The following is a 12,041-nucleotide window of genomic DNA, read 5'->3' on the forward strand; positions in this document are numbered from 1 at the left end:
ATCACAATGTTGGTGGTTGCTAATAAATTGCTACAGCAGTGACTGATTCAGAAGTACTTCATTGGCTGTAATGTCTTTTAAGACAATTTGAGGTCATGAAAGGACCAAATGAATGCAAATCATAAACACAAGGCATTCTGCAGATGCTGGAAATCTAGAGTCAGAGTCCTGATGAATGGTCATGGCCCAAAATGTCAATTATTTATTTGTCTCCGCAGATGCTGCCTGACCTGCTGAGTTCCTCCAGCATTTTGTGTGTATTACTCTAAACAAATAAAAATTTATTTTAGCTGCACTCCTTATCCTAAATGCTAGTGACCTAGTGTCTATGGACAATAATCTGTGTTTGTGTCAAGTGATCTTTGAAAACAGTGGTAAATGGTGCTGCAGCTATGTTCCAGACAGGTAAGCCATTGGCCTGGCTGAACAATCCACCATGGCTGCTGTGTTGTTTAAATTCAGTTTAATAACCTGAAATATTTAAATAAAAAATGAACTATTCATTGCAATAAGGACCATAAAATCTATTTGATCTATTGCTACCTTCAGGGGAGGAAATCTGCCAGCCTTGCCTAGTCTGGTTGGCCTGTGATTCCAGATCCATCGAACTGGCAAGCTATTCTGTTGCACAATGAGCATTGGGCTGAAACAAAAAAAAACAGATTGGAATTCCTGGCATTGACCTTGGCATGAAGTTCAGATCATCCTAGTCCAATATAGTCCTTCTCAAAAACAGCTGAGGAGTGACTGTGCTTTGGAAGTACTTCATCAGCTGTAAAGCTTTAAGACATAGTAAGTCCGTGAAAGGACCTAACAGATGCAAGCTCATCTTAGTTGCACTCCTCACTCTGAGTTGCCTGTGGCCTGGTCCATATGGATAATGATCTGTGTGTATGTAATCAGTGATCTTTGAGAATGATGGTAACAGTACCATGGTTAAGTTTCAGTCCAATAAAGTATCGGGTGTCTGAACTGAGGGGTCTAAATTAGATAGCTCAGACTAGTCAAGACTAATCAGGCAACAGCTTGATGACTTTCTCTCTGCAAAGAACATGCCAGATTGCTCCATCATGGTGCCTAGATATGTCCTGCTCCAATTGCAGCCTGACCCACCAGTGGGTCAGAACAGTTAAGTGCAATGATGTACTGTATAGAGTCATGCAGCATAGAAACCAGCCCTTCAGCCTTTCTGGTCCAAGCTAACTGAGATGCCCTAAACAATTTGGTCCCATTTGCCAGTGTTTGGCCCATAACCTTCTGAATCCTTCCAATCCATGTACCCATCCAATTGTTAAAAATTGTTATTGCACCTGCCTCAACCACTTCTCCTTGAAGATGATTTCACATGCAAAGCACCACATCCAAAATGCTGGAGGAACTCAGCAAGTCAGGCAGCGTCTATGGAAATGAATAGATGGTCAATGTTTCAGGCTGAGTCCGCTCTTCAGGACTGAGAAAGAAGCGGAAGATACCAGAATAAAAAAAGGTGGGGGGGAGGGGTGGCGAAGACGCTAGCTTGAAGGTAATCGGTGAATCAAGGTAGGTGGGAAAGATCAAGGGCTGGAGAAGAAGGAATCTGATAGGAGAGGAGAGTGGATCATTGGAGAAAGAAAAGGAGGAGCCACTCTTTCCTCTATTCCCTACTCTGACCTTTTATTTTTCTCACCTGCCTATTACTTCCCCCAGGTTCCCTCCTCCTTCCCTTTCTCCTTTGGTATAGTTTTAAGGTGAGAGGAAGGAATCTTGAAAAAGATTTGAATGGAAATCTTTTTATTGAGTGTCTACAGAACTCACTGCCAGAGTATAATGAATATGAAATGTAAGTATCTAGTGTAAGCAAAGAAAATAGATCATATGCGACAAAGGAAACATTCGACAGAATTTACTTCAGGGCTTAAGAAAATTTGCCAAACAGAGCTCTATAGTAAAAATATACCAAAGGCAATAAACACTTTAGCTACACCAATATTAACATACACTTTTGGCATAATATCTTGGTCCAAAACCAATCTTGAAAATTTACGAAGAAAGGTAAGAACTGAAATGACACATTTTAGAAAACACTATGTACACTCAAACACACTTAGGTTAACACTACCTAGGACAGAAGGAGGAAGTGGAATAACAGAGATAAAAAATTTACACAACAGTCAGATGAAACTTCTAAGGATATATTTTCATCAATGAGAAAATTCGCAAATATAGGCAATTCTGATAAGAAGTACACACCACTAAATTTAAATGAAAGAACAACCCAGAAATTTTTTTTATTATTATTTATTTATGGATATACAGCATGGAATAGGCCTTTCTGGCCCTTCATGGGAAAATTTACAATGACCAATTAACCGACTAACCGGTAGGTCTTTGGTGGGAGGAAACCCACGCAGTCACAGGGAGAATGTACAAACTCCTAACAGGCAGCAGTGGGAATTGAACCCTGATTGCCTGTACTGTAAAGTGTTGTGCTAACCACTGCTCTACTGTACCACTGCCTGAAATTATCATTACAGGAGAAAAAGTTAACCAATGGAAGAGCAAGATCCTCCATGGAAGAAATCCCCAAGATCTGAGCAGACTAGATGTTGACAAGGAAGCGTCAAACGCCTGGCTAAAAGTTGGAAAACCTTTCCCAGAAACAGAGGGGTTCTTTGTGGCAGTACAAGATCAGATGGCTAACACAAAAAAATTCACAAAAGATACATGATAAAAGACCAACAAATTCAAAACAATAAATGCAGAAAATGCCAACAGAAACCAAAAACAATCCAACACATTACAGGATCCTGCAGCAGTTTAACTCAATCTGATTACTTACACCTGTATAACCAAGTGGCAAACATCATTCACCAAAATCTTGCTTTAAAATATAAACTCATAGAAGATACCATACTTTACTACATACCTGATCCAATTTTAGAGTCAGAGCCCTACTAATTACATTACGACCAATCCATTATTACAGACAGGACAATCCAATAACCATCCGGATATAATATTACAGGATAACCAAGTAAGAGCAAGTTACTTCATAGATATAGCCATTCCAACCACATGTAACACAGAAACCAGTAAGTGAAATACACCAGAAATATGCTGAGTTAAAAGAGGAAATTAAAAGATTATGGAACATGAACATGGTATTCATTGTCCCAATAGTAATAGCTACAACTGGTATCCTAAAGTCACTACACAACAGCAATAAACAATTAGGTATTCACAGCAACATTTATGTAAATCTCCAGAAGCCATAATACTGAACACCACTAGAATAGTCTGAAAGTCCCAAGGAATTGAGAAACAAGTGTGTTTAGCTATGTCTGTTCCTCAGGATTTACCAGTTTGAGCTGAGAAAATAAAAAATTACAATACTAATGATAAGAAATTAATAAGCAATAAATATTGAGCACATGAGATGAAGAGCCCTTGCAAGTGAAATTCAGTGAAGTTATCTCCTCTGGTTCAAGAGGCTGATGGCTGAGGGATAATAGCTGTTCCTGAACCTGGTGGTGTAGGTCCTGATGCAGACAGAAGAAAGCATGGCCTGAGTGTTGGGGTTCTTTGATGATGGATGTTGCTTTCCTGCGACAGCACTCTGTGTAGATGTGCTCAATGTTTGGGAGGGCTTTACTCATGATGGACTAGGCTGTATCCGCTATGTTTGTAGGATATTCCATTCAAGGGTGTTTCCATACTAGGCTGTGATGCAACCTATCAGTAAACTGTCCACCACACATCTATAGAATTTTGTCGAAGTTTTAGATGTCATGGCGAATTTTCACAAACTTCCAAGGAAGTAGAGGCACTGCCATGCTTTCTTAATAACTGCACTATGGGCTGGGCTCAGAACAGGTCCTCTGAAATAATAACACTGAGGAACTTAAAGTTCCTCCCCTCTCATCCCTCAATGAGGACTGGCTCATGGATCTCTGGTTTCCTCCTCCTGAAGTCAATAATCAGCTCCTTGGTTTTGTTGACATTAAATGAGAGGTTGTTACTGTGACATCACTCGGCCAGATTTTCAGTCTCCCTCCTGTATGCTGACTCGGTCAACAACATGGTGTTGTCAACAAATTAAATGTGGCATTAGAGCTGTGCTTAGCCTCAGAGTCATAAGTATAAAGCAGGTAGACCAGGGGGCTAAGCATCCATCCTTGCGGTGCATCTGTGTTGATGGAGGTTGTGGAGAAGATGTTGTTGCCAGTCTGAACTGGGATTTGAAAGTGCAGAAATCAAGAATCCAATTGCACAATGAGATATTTTGGCCAAGTTCTTGAAGTTTATTGATTAGTTTAGAGAGAATGATAGTATTGAGTGCTGAGCTGTAGTCGATAAAGCATCCTGTTGCATGCATTCATGCTGTTCAGATGTTGCAGGGTTGAGTGAAGAGCCGATGAAAGCATATCTGCTGTGGGCTTGTTGTGCCGGTAGGCAAATTGGAGTGGTTCCAAGTCACTTCTCAGACAGGAGTCGATACATTTCATCACAGTGGATGTAAGTGTTACTGGTGATAGTCATTGAGGCAGGTTACCATGTTCTTCTTAGGCAGCAGTGTAATTGAAGCCTGCTTGAAGCAGGTAGGTATCTCAGACTGCTGAAGCAAGAGGTTTTTTCCCAGTTAGATGGAGCCAGCAACTAATGCTTCCTCGGGTGACATCTTTCAGATAGTCCACAAAACTGTTTACCTGACTTCTTCTGCATCTTCTTTTTATCTTAAATGTGTTTCTGAAACTGTTAAAGCCTGTGAATTTCAATTTGGAAAATGACTGAGTGATCTAGTGCTTTGCATCTCTGAGAAAATTCCAGAAGGTGTGCGGCTTCTAGGCAAAGAAGCTTAAAGACATGATTAACTCCATTTCTTGCCGATTAAAATATTGCGGAAGCTTCAAACATCAAAGCGAATGTGGAAGGTGAGCGAGTATCCAGCACCGATTATCTGCATCTTGCTTGCTGCTGTAACACACCTCTCACTCTGCTCCCAAGGGAAGGCCTCCACATTTGAGTGGTCACTCTCTCTCCCTTGATGCTGCCAGAGGATGTTACTGAAGTTCTGCAATTTATGGATTGGTCTATTGACTGTGGTTCATATTAGGCTCTTTCAGATTTGTTTTTCTGTGGGGGGAGGGCAGGGTTGATGTTTATCTTTGAATAACTGCCATGGTTTTCTTTGCTTCGTGGCTCACACAAGTCTCAGAGTTGTATACTTCATACCTACATTGATAATAAATGAACCTTTGAACCTTAAAGATATTGGTGAACTCTCCAAGCAGTTGATCAGCACAAGTCTTTAATACTCAGCCAGGAGCCCAATCTGAGCTAGATACTTTCCATGGGATCACCACCCTGAAGGATACTCTCACATCGGACTCAGAGACTGAAATCACAGTGTCATTGGGGGCTGAAGGAGTTTGTGAAAGTTCCTGTATTGGTCCGGTCTGGACCCCGCATTCCAGGTCTTGATCCAGTCCTCCTTGCACCCTTAAGCACAAATTGGATCATCTTGGCTTAAGAAGGTGCAGCTGAGACCTATCGGCTGGCAGGTGTATATAAGGGGCTCTGGGACTGAGTCTAGTTATCCTGTACCTGCTGTTCTGTCTGGTTTGCCTTGTTTGTGCTGTTCACCTGGCTATCCCATTTCAACTCTGGCTTGGAGTACCCACTGTTAATCATTTAGTTCTGTAAGTCTGTTCTTGTAGTCACCCTGGACTGAGCTCCCTTCTAATCCCTTGCCTCTGAAGGGTAAGCAGGCCGGACTGCCATTGCCCGGCGGGGGACTCCGACCCTTTCCTACCCCTCTCTTCTGATGGGTTGTGCCCCGCGACCTGCCCAGGCCCCTGTGTAAGTGCCTGGGAGGCTGGGCCCTGCCCAGGAATTATGTGGCCCTCCCAGCATTCCTTGTCCCATAGACCCATTCTTTAGCCTAGCCAAGGTCCTGCCTTCGCCATGAACTCCGGGGTCCTGCCTTCGCCATGAACTCTCTGAACCCCAGGATCACCTTTGCATGCCACGGTCTCCCCATCTTGTTCTATCCTTTAGTTGTTCCTGTCCTGCCCCTAGTACTTAAGTGCCTGCGTCCTGCATTTGGGTCCAGTCTCCACATCTCCTTGTGACAGTTCCTGCATGTTTTGATGGTCAAACTGAGCATTGTACTCATCTGGAAGCAAAGCCTTGTTCTACGTTGTTCTAGCCTACCTACAGTTGGTCGTTTGGTTTCACTTTGTAAGTTTTAATAGCATTCGAGCCTTGCCACAGCTGTCAAGCATCCCTTAGTGACTCACGTTTGGTCTGGAATTGCCATTTTGCAGGCGAGTTGGCTTTCCGGAGATCATACCTAGACTTTTTTATCTTACTTGGCTGCCAGACCTAAATGCCACTGATCTGTCCCTCAGCAGATTGTGGATCTCATGAATCATCCAGGGCTTTTGGTTGGGAAAGACTCTGAATGACTTTGTGGGACCACATTCATACCCAGCTGTTTTTAATTATCCATGACATTCCTGGTGTATTCATTCAGATCCTCTGGTGAGCCCTTGAACATGGCCCAGTCTACTGACTGGAGGCAATTCCATAGCTGCTTCTTGGCCTCCCAGACTACCTCTTTGTTGTCCTTATCTCTGGAGCCTTGCACTTTATTCTCTGCCTGCATGTTGGTGGGAGAAGGACAGTCAAGTGACCAGACTTCCTGAAATGTGGTATTGGCATAGAAAGGTAGGCATTCCCAATCATAGTTTAGGAGTGGTCTAGTGTGTGGGACCCCTGGTTCTGCAGGTTATATGCTAATGATAATTCAGCAGAGATTTCTTCAAACAGGTCTGATTGAAGCCCCCAACTAGGATTTGAAATACGTTGGATTGGGCAGTTTCTTCTTTGATGATGGCACTATTCAATATCTCAAATGCCTGATTAACTAAGCTTTCGTCACTATTTAAACTGTGGGCAGGGTCATGGAGGAAAATTATCTTGGTAAGTAGAATGGTCAGCACTTAATCATTAGATATTCCAGGTCAGAGGAGCAAGAGTACAACAAGACCAAGTCTGCTGTGTCCGAGCACCACAGCGAGTTTATTATAAAATGCAGAGCCCCACTTTTTTAGACGATGATTTTAATTTAGACAAACTATCCTTGTCAGTGATGCAAGTGTGTATAGTCAGTAGTCCTTGCACATAATCTGGGATCCAAGTGTATGACAGTGATTCTGGTTTCTGATTTTTGTGTGCACTGTGATATACAGGAGGCCTAGTTCCTACACAACCAGGTTCAGGAATAGTTATTGTCCCTCAACCATCAGGCTCTTGAACCAGAGGGGATAACTTCATTCAGCTTATCTTTCCCCATCACTGAACTGTTCCCACAACCTTTAGACTCACTTTTTAGGATTCTACAACTCATTATCTCAATATTATTATTTATTATTATTATTATTATTATTATTATTATTATTTATTTTGTTTTTCTTTTTGTATTTGAATAATTTGTTGTCTTTTGCAGATTAGTTGTTGTCCATCGTTGTGTGTAGTTTCTTGTTATCAGTAAGTAGTCGGTAGTGAGTGGTCCCACTATGTGGTCAGCGATCCTTTCCTGTAGTAAGTAACAAGTATGCGAATCATGTATCAGAGATTCTTGTGTGTGTAGACAGTGATCTAATTTTCTGCAGTCAGTAATTTTTGTCTATGCCATCAGTAAAGTCTGTGTACTGTATGTAGTCAATGATCTTAGTGTGCTCACTTATAGTAAATAGTCGTTGTATGAGTGGTCAGTGATCTTTGTGTCTGTATCTAATTATCCTAAGGCTTTTTAGTTATCCGTTTACATGTTCAATAATTCCTCTGTGTGTAGTCAGTGCCATTATGATGGAATTGGTGATCCTTGTCTGCACTCAGAAAGCTTTAACAGTATAATTGGTATATTTGTGTGTAGTAATTCTAGTGTGCTGTTAATAACCTTAATATCCATAGTCACTGAATCTTGTGTGTTCAGTGTGGGACATTTGTGTGTAGTGCATCTTCTGTGTACAGTCAGTGTTTTTTTGTACGTAACCAGTTATGATTCTGAGTAAAATCAGTGATTCTTGTGTGCATAGCCATTGCTTGTTGAATGTTGTTTTCCAACTTAACATAGCCAACTCATGCCTCATGCCTTCAATGTTTGTTTTATTCATATTTGATCCTAGTTTCATATTCAATATTTCATTCTTAAAAGAAAAATAATCATATTATGACCACTGTTCCCTAAATGCTCCTAAACGCCATATCATCAGTTAATTCTTTCTTACTGAACATTACCAGATCTAAAATAAGCTGCTCTCTCAACATTCTGAATTAGAAAGCTATCGCTTAGACACTATGCTGCTAATTTAGTTGGCTCAATCTACATGTTGTTTAATGTCCCCCATGATTTCTGTATTATCCTTGTTACATGCATCTCTAATTTTCTGATTTATCCAATGCCCTACAATGCCATTTGGGGGACTTTATACACTCCTCATGGCTCATTGCTGTTTTCTAGTGTAATCCAGACTTGCTCTACTTCAGTCAGTGATCCTGTGAACATAGTCAGTGATCCAACTATGTATTCATTGTTCCTTGTTTGTGCAATCAATGCATGACTGCACTAAGCAATCCTTGTTCGAGTAGGAGATATCTGATTCTTGTGTCTGTAGCCAGTGCAGTTTTGCTCAATGGTTATAGACAGGATCAGTTCAGGAGTGATGTATCTCCTATCTCCCACTGAATATAGATAGGACATCCGGACCACTCCAACTCCAATGCAACATACCTTATAATTAAATTTCCTTCTAGGTATCTCAATGATTTTACAGGTGTATTGATATAGTTAAATTATGGGACTCACTCTTATAAAAAAAATGTAAGCAGCATACTGGCCTTTTTTTGGTTTAATATAGCAATGTTCTGTCTGCTCTGCACACAGTTCCCATGTAACTAGTCTTCAACACATCGTTTCAACTACCATCCTCTGTGCCTGTGAAACCACAGAGCAGTTACAAGTTAGTTCATCCGCCAAGCAGATTGAGAAAGACTGAGAATAGAGTTTACACAAAAAGTTCAAAATTGGAGAAAATGTTGAGCATAAAGTGAAAATAACTAAGACAGTGGTGAGAAAACAGACAATTTTGTCAAATAGTGGGTGGAGAGACAGAGAACTTGGAAAACATCTCCTTTCCATGTGATATTCCTCTTGACACCAAACCTCCTGCATTTTATAGCTTGTCTCCCTTGGTCATCTCTCCCTTTTCTCCAGAATCTGATTTTTACTCTTCTAACAACAAACCATTTTCTGGAGGAGCTCAGCAGGTCAAGCAGCATCCGTGGAGGGAAAGGAGTTGTGGACATTTTGAGCGAAAACCCTGCATCAGGACTAGCCACTGTACTCTTCTATGTTTACCTCAAACACCCAACAGAAATAGAGCCTTGCATGTGGTCATTACAAATCGGGGTTACATTGATCATAAAGACAATAACATCATAGATTGTAAAATTCTAGTCAGTAAAAAAGACAGAATTACACTTTTTTTGCTATTCAGGGAAATACATTATTATCAGCATTGAATTTAGCTCCACAGATCATCTCTTGAGCTTACTTAGAGCTTAGCCTTTTGTCTCTCATCTTTTTATCATTTTGTCAGTTATCTTTGGCAGTGCTGTGCACTCAAGCATCAATAGAACCACTTCTCTAGATCTGTCCTGTATGCAAACATGTACCTTCTTCAATACAGCTTTACATCAAGGGATTAAAGATCAAGAAAGCCAAGGCTGTCATCCATGGCCATCATGGCAAACTGGGCACTCACACTCAACTCCTAGCTATGGCCCCAACCTTTTCTCACCTTGGAACTAGCATTTTATACTGCATGACAATATTTCCTCTCAGCTCTGTTTTGATTCATTGATTCTTTTGTTTAGAGGAGGCATCTTTCTGTTCTGCAATAATTAATCATTATAAGTCACCTTTGTTAAAAGGTGAAAGTTCTATTCAAAACCAACATAAAACCTTCCTAGTTCAAGGATAACAACTGCTACAAACTGAATCTTGCTTATTATTCCATCGGTATAACAAAGAGAACGGTTTCCCTACTGTGTTTAGCGCAATTTTGTAATAACTGCTTCTTGATTTATATAGTCAGTGCAGAGTTTTACTGAAGGTGCTGAGACCAGTATTTGAGACAATCCATTCCTTGGAACCCAGCATAAAAGCTGCTTAACTCCTAATTTCATCTTCTGCATGGATTACTGTTTTCCACTCCAATTGTTCCTATTGCCTCCCAGAAATTTTAATGCAAACAGGCTGAAGAATATCCCATTTTTCTGCTCCAGATTCTTCCCAGGCTTGTCTAGTGTAAAAGCCTAAAAAGCAGCTGATAAACAGTGAGTGAAATCAGCACAGATAATGCTGGAAGGAAGAGGGGTGAAGGAACAGCTGACACAAAACAAAAAGAGCCTCAGAGCAGAGCAAAAGAAGCCATCCCATTTCTCTGGGTCAGATTCCAACTGAAGCCCTAGAGGTGACAATCTGCTTAAACACTGCACAACTCTGCTCTGCATATATCATATACACTTAAGACATTTTCTTTTAAAGAAGAATTTAGGACAATCAGTGATTCTGATTATTAGCGACAAGGCCTTATTTGTTAATTAGCTCTGCTGCTCCTCAACATTGGCCAGTCTCCTGTGGTATTGTAAGTCAACCATTCAGGAGATGGAGGAAGGAGTACAGCATGGAGCGATTACATAAGCAATCTCCATTGGAAGTGGACATCAAAATTTGTTATACACTATTTATTGAAGAAACATGGTTAGATGCAAAATAGTAGAGGGATACTTAGGGTATGTACTGCTAAACCATGAAGACATAACCCATTTTTATCACACATTCCTTTGAGCAAGCTTACTAGACAATATGCCATGTACTGTTTTGTTGATGGACATTTTAGACCTGTGAGTTATTAGGTCCAGTTTGAATGGGGGAGATATTACCATGTACACAATCAAGGCTGGGAGTGTGAGATACCTAACCACTGCCAAGTTATCTCCACAGATAAATGTCTTAATACAAATTATCAGGTGAAGGCTGGATTTATCACTACCATAGCCAAATGGAATCCTAACACTAGCTTTCTACACTCAGGTCCAAAATATTGATTATATACTTACAGAATTGTAATCCTACAATGATGGCTGAAGCAGCCAGGGAGAACTTTCATAAAAGAAAGACATGTTTACTAGTAACAAATCACTTTTATAATTTGGAGTCACATTAATTATAGCAAAGGTGACCACCCCTCACAAAAATAACCAATTTATTTGTCTAATTCACATTTGATAAACTCCCTTTACTCATGTATGAAATTAACAGTTAACGCTGCCAAGGGCAACAAGGGACACATCTCATGCATCTGATCCCAATGACCCATTAGCCAGTGAAAATTGCCTCCAGAATGAGACCACACTGAAATTCTGACTGTAATACTTGCCTTTTAAATAAATGAAGTATCGAAGCTGGGGCTAAGATGGAAAGTTCTTTGATAATGAGCACAGACACCAACATTTTCCAGTACAATGCTATTAGGGTTATCTGCTGCAGATGATTCTTTCATCCTTGGTATTTGTTGCTAAGCCCTTCATTTGCACTGAGGAGTTAATTGTGTGTATGTTTTTTTAATAATCTTAAAGAAATAAAAATCTGAACAGATGGGAAAGGATTAGGTGATTGACTCTGAGTGTCAGACAGCATGGAAGTGAGCTGTTTGCTAACACAAACAGATTTATCTCCCTGTACTTTTGGCACATTCAGTGGTTTCCACTGTGCTTGGCGTTGTGACTGAAGTCAGTGAATATCATGGTGATACTGCTGCTCAGGAACCAGAAGTGCACAGGTAATGCTACCCACAGGGCATTATGCACACTCCCATGCTCCATTATCTCACCAAAGCCCATTCACCAATAGTTCCTCAGTTCTTCTTTGCTGGGGAGAGCACAGCTGAAGATGACATGGAAGCCCTAAATCTGACTGAGAGCAGGCAGAT

At 40.7% G+C, this 12,041-nt stretch overlaps 1 protein-coding gene and 1 long non-coding RNA gene across 5 annotated transcripts in view; one reads left to right on the forward strand and one right to left on the reverse strand.

Moving 5' to 3' along the window:
- Positions 1-12,041, forward strand: part of LOC132382195 (MORN repeat-containing protein 1-like) — a 234,485-nt gene that overhangs the window by 163,516 nt on the left and 58,928 nt on the right. The window lies entirely within an intron of this gene.
- LOC132382196 (uncharacterized) overlaps positions 1-12,041 on the reverse strand; it is a 125,468-nt gene that overhangs the window by 3,050 nt on the left and 110,377 nt on the right. The gene's annotated exons all lie outside the window — the stretch shown is intronic.

The sequence above is a fragment of the Hypanus sabinus genome, chromosome 27, assembly GCF_030144855.1.
Source record: "Hypanus sabinus isolate sHypSab1 chromosome 27, sHypSab1.hap1, whole genome shotgun sequence".
NCBI lineage: Eukaryota > Metazoa > Chordata > Chondrichthyes > Myliobatiformes > Dasyatidae > Hypanus > Hypanus sabinus.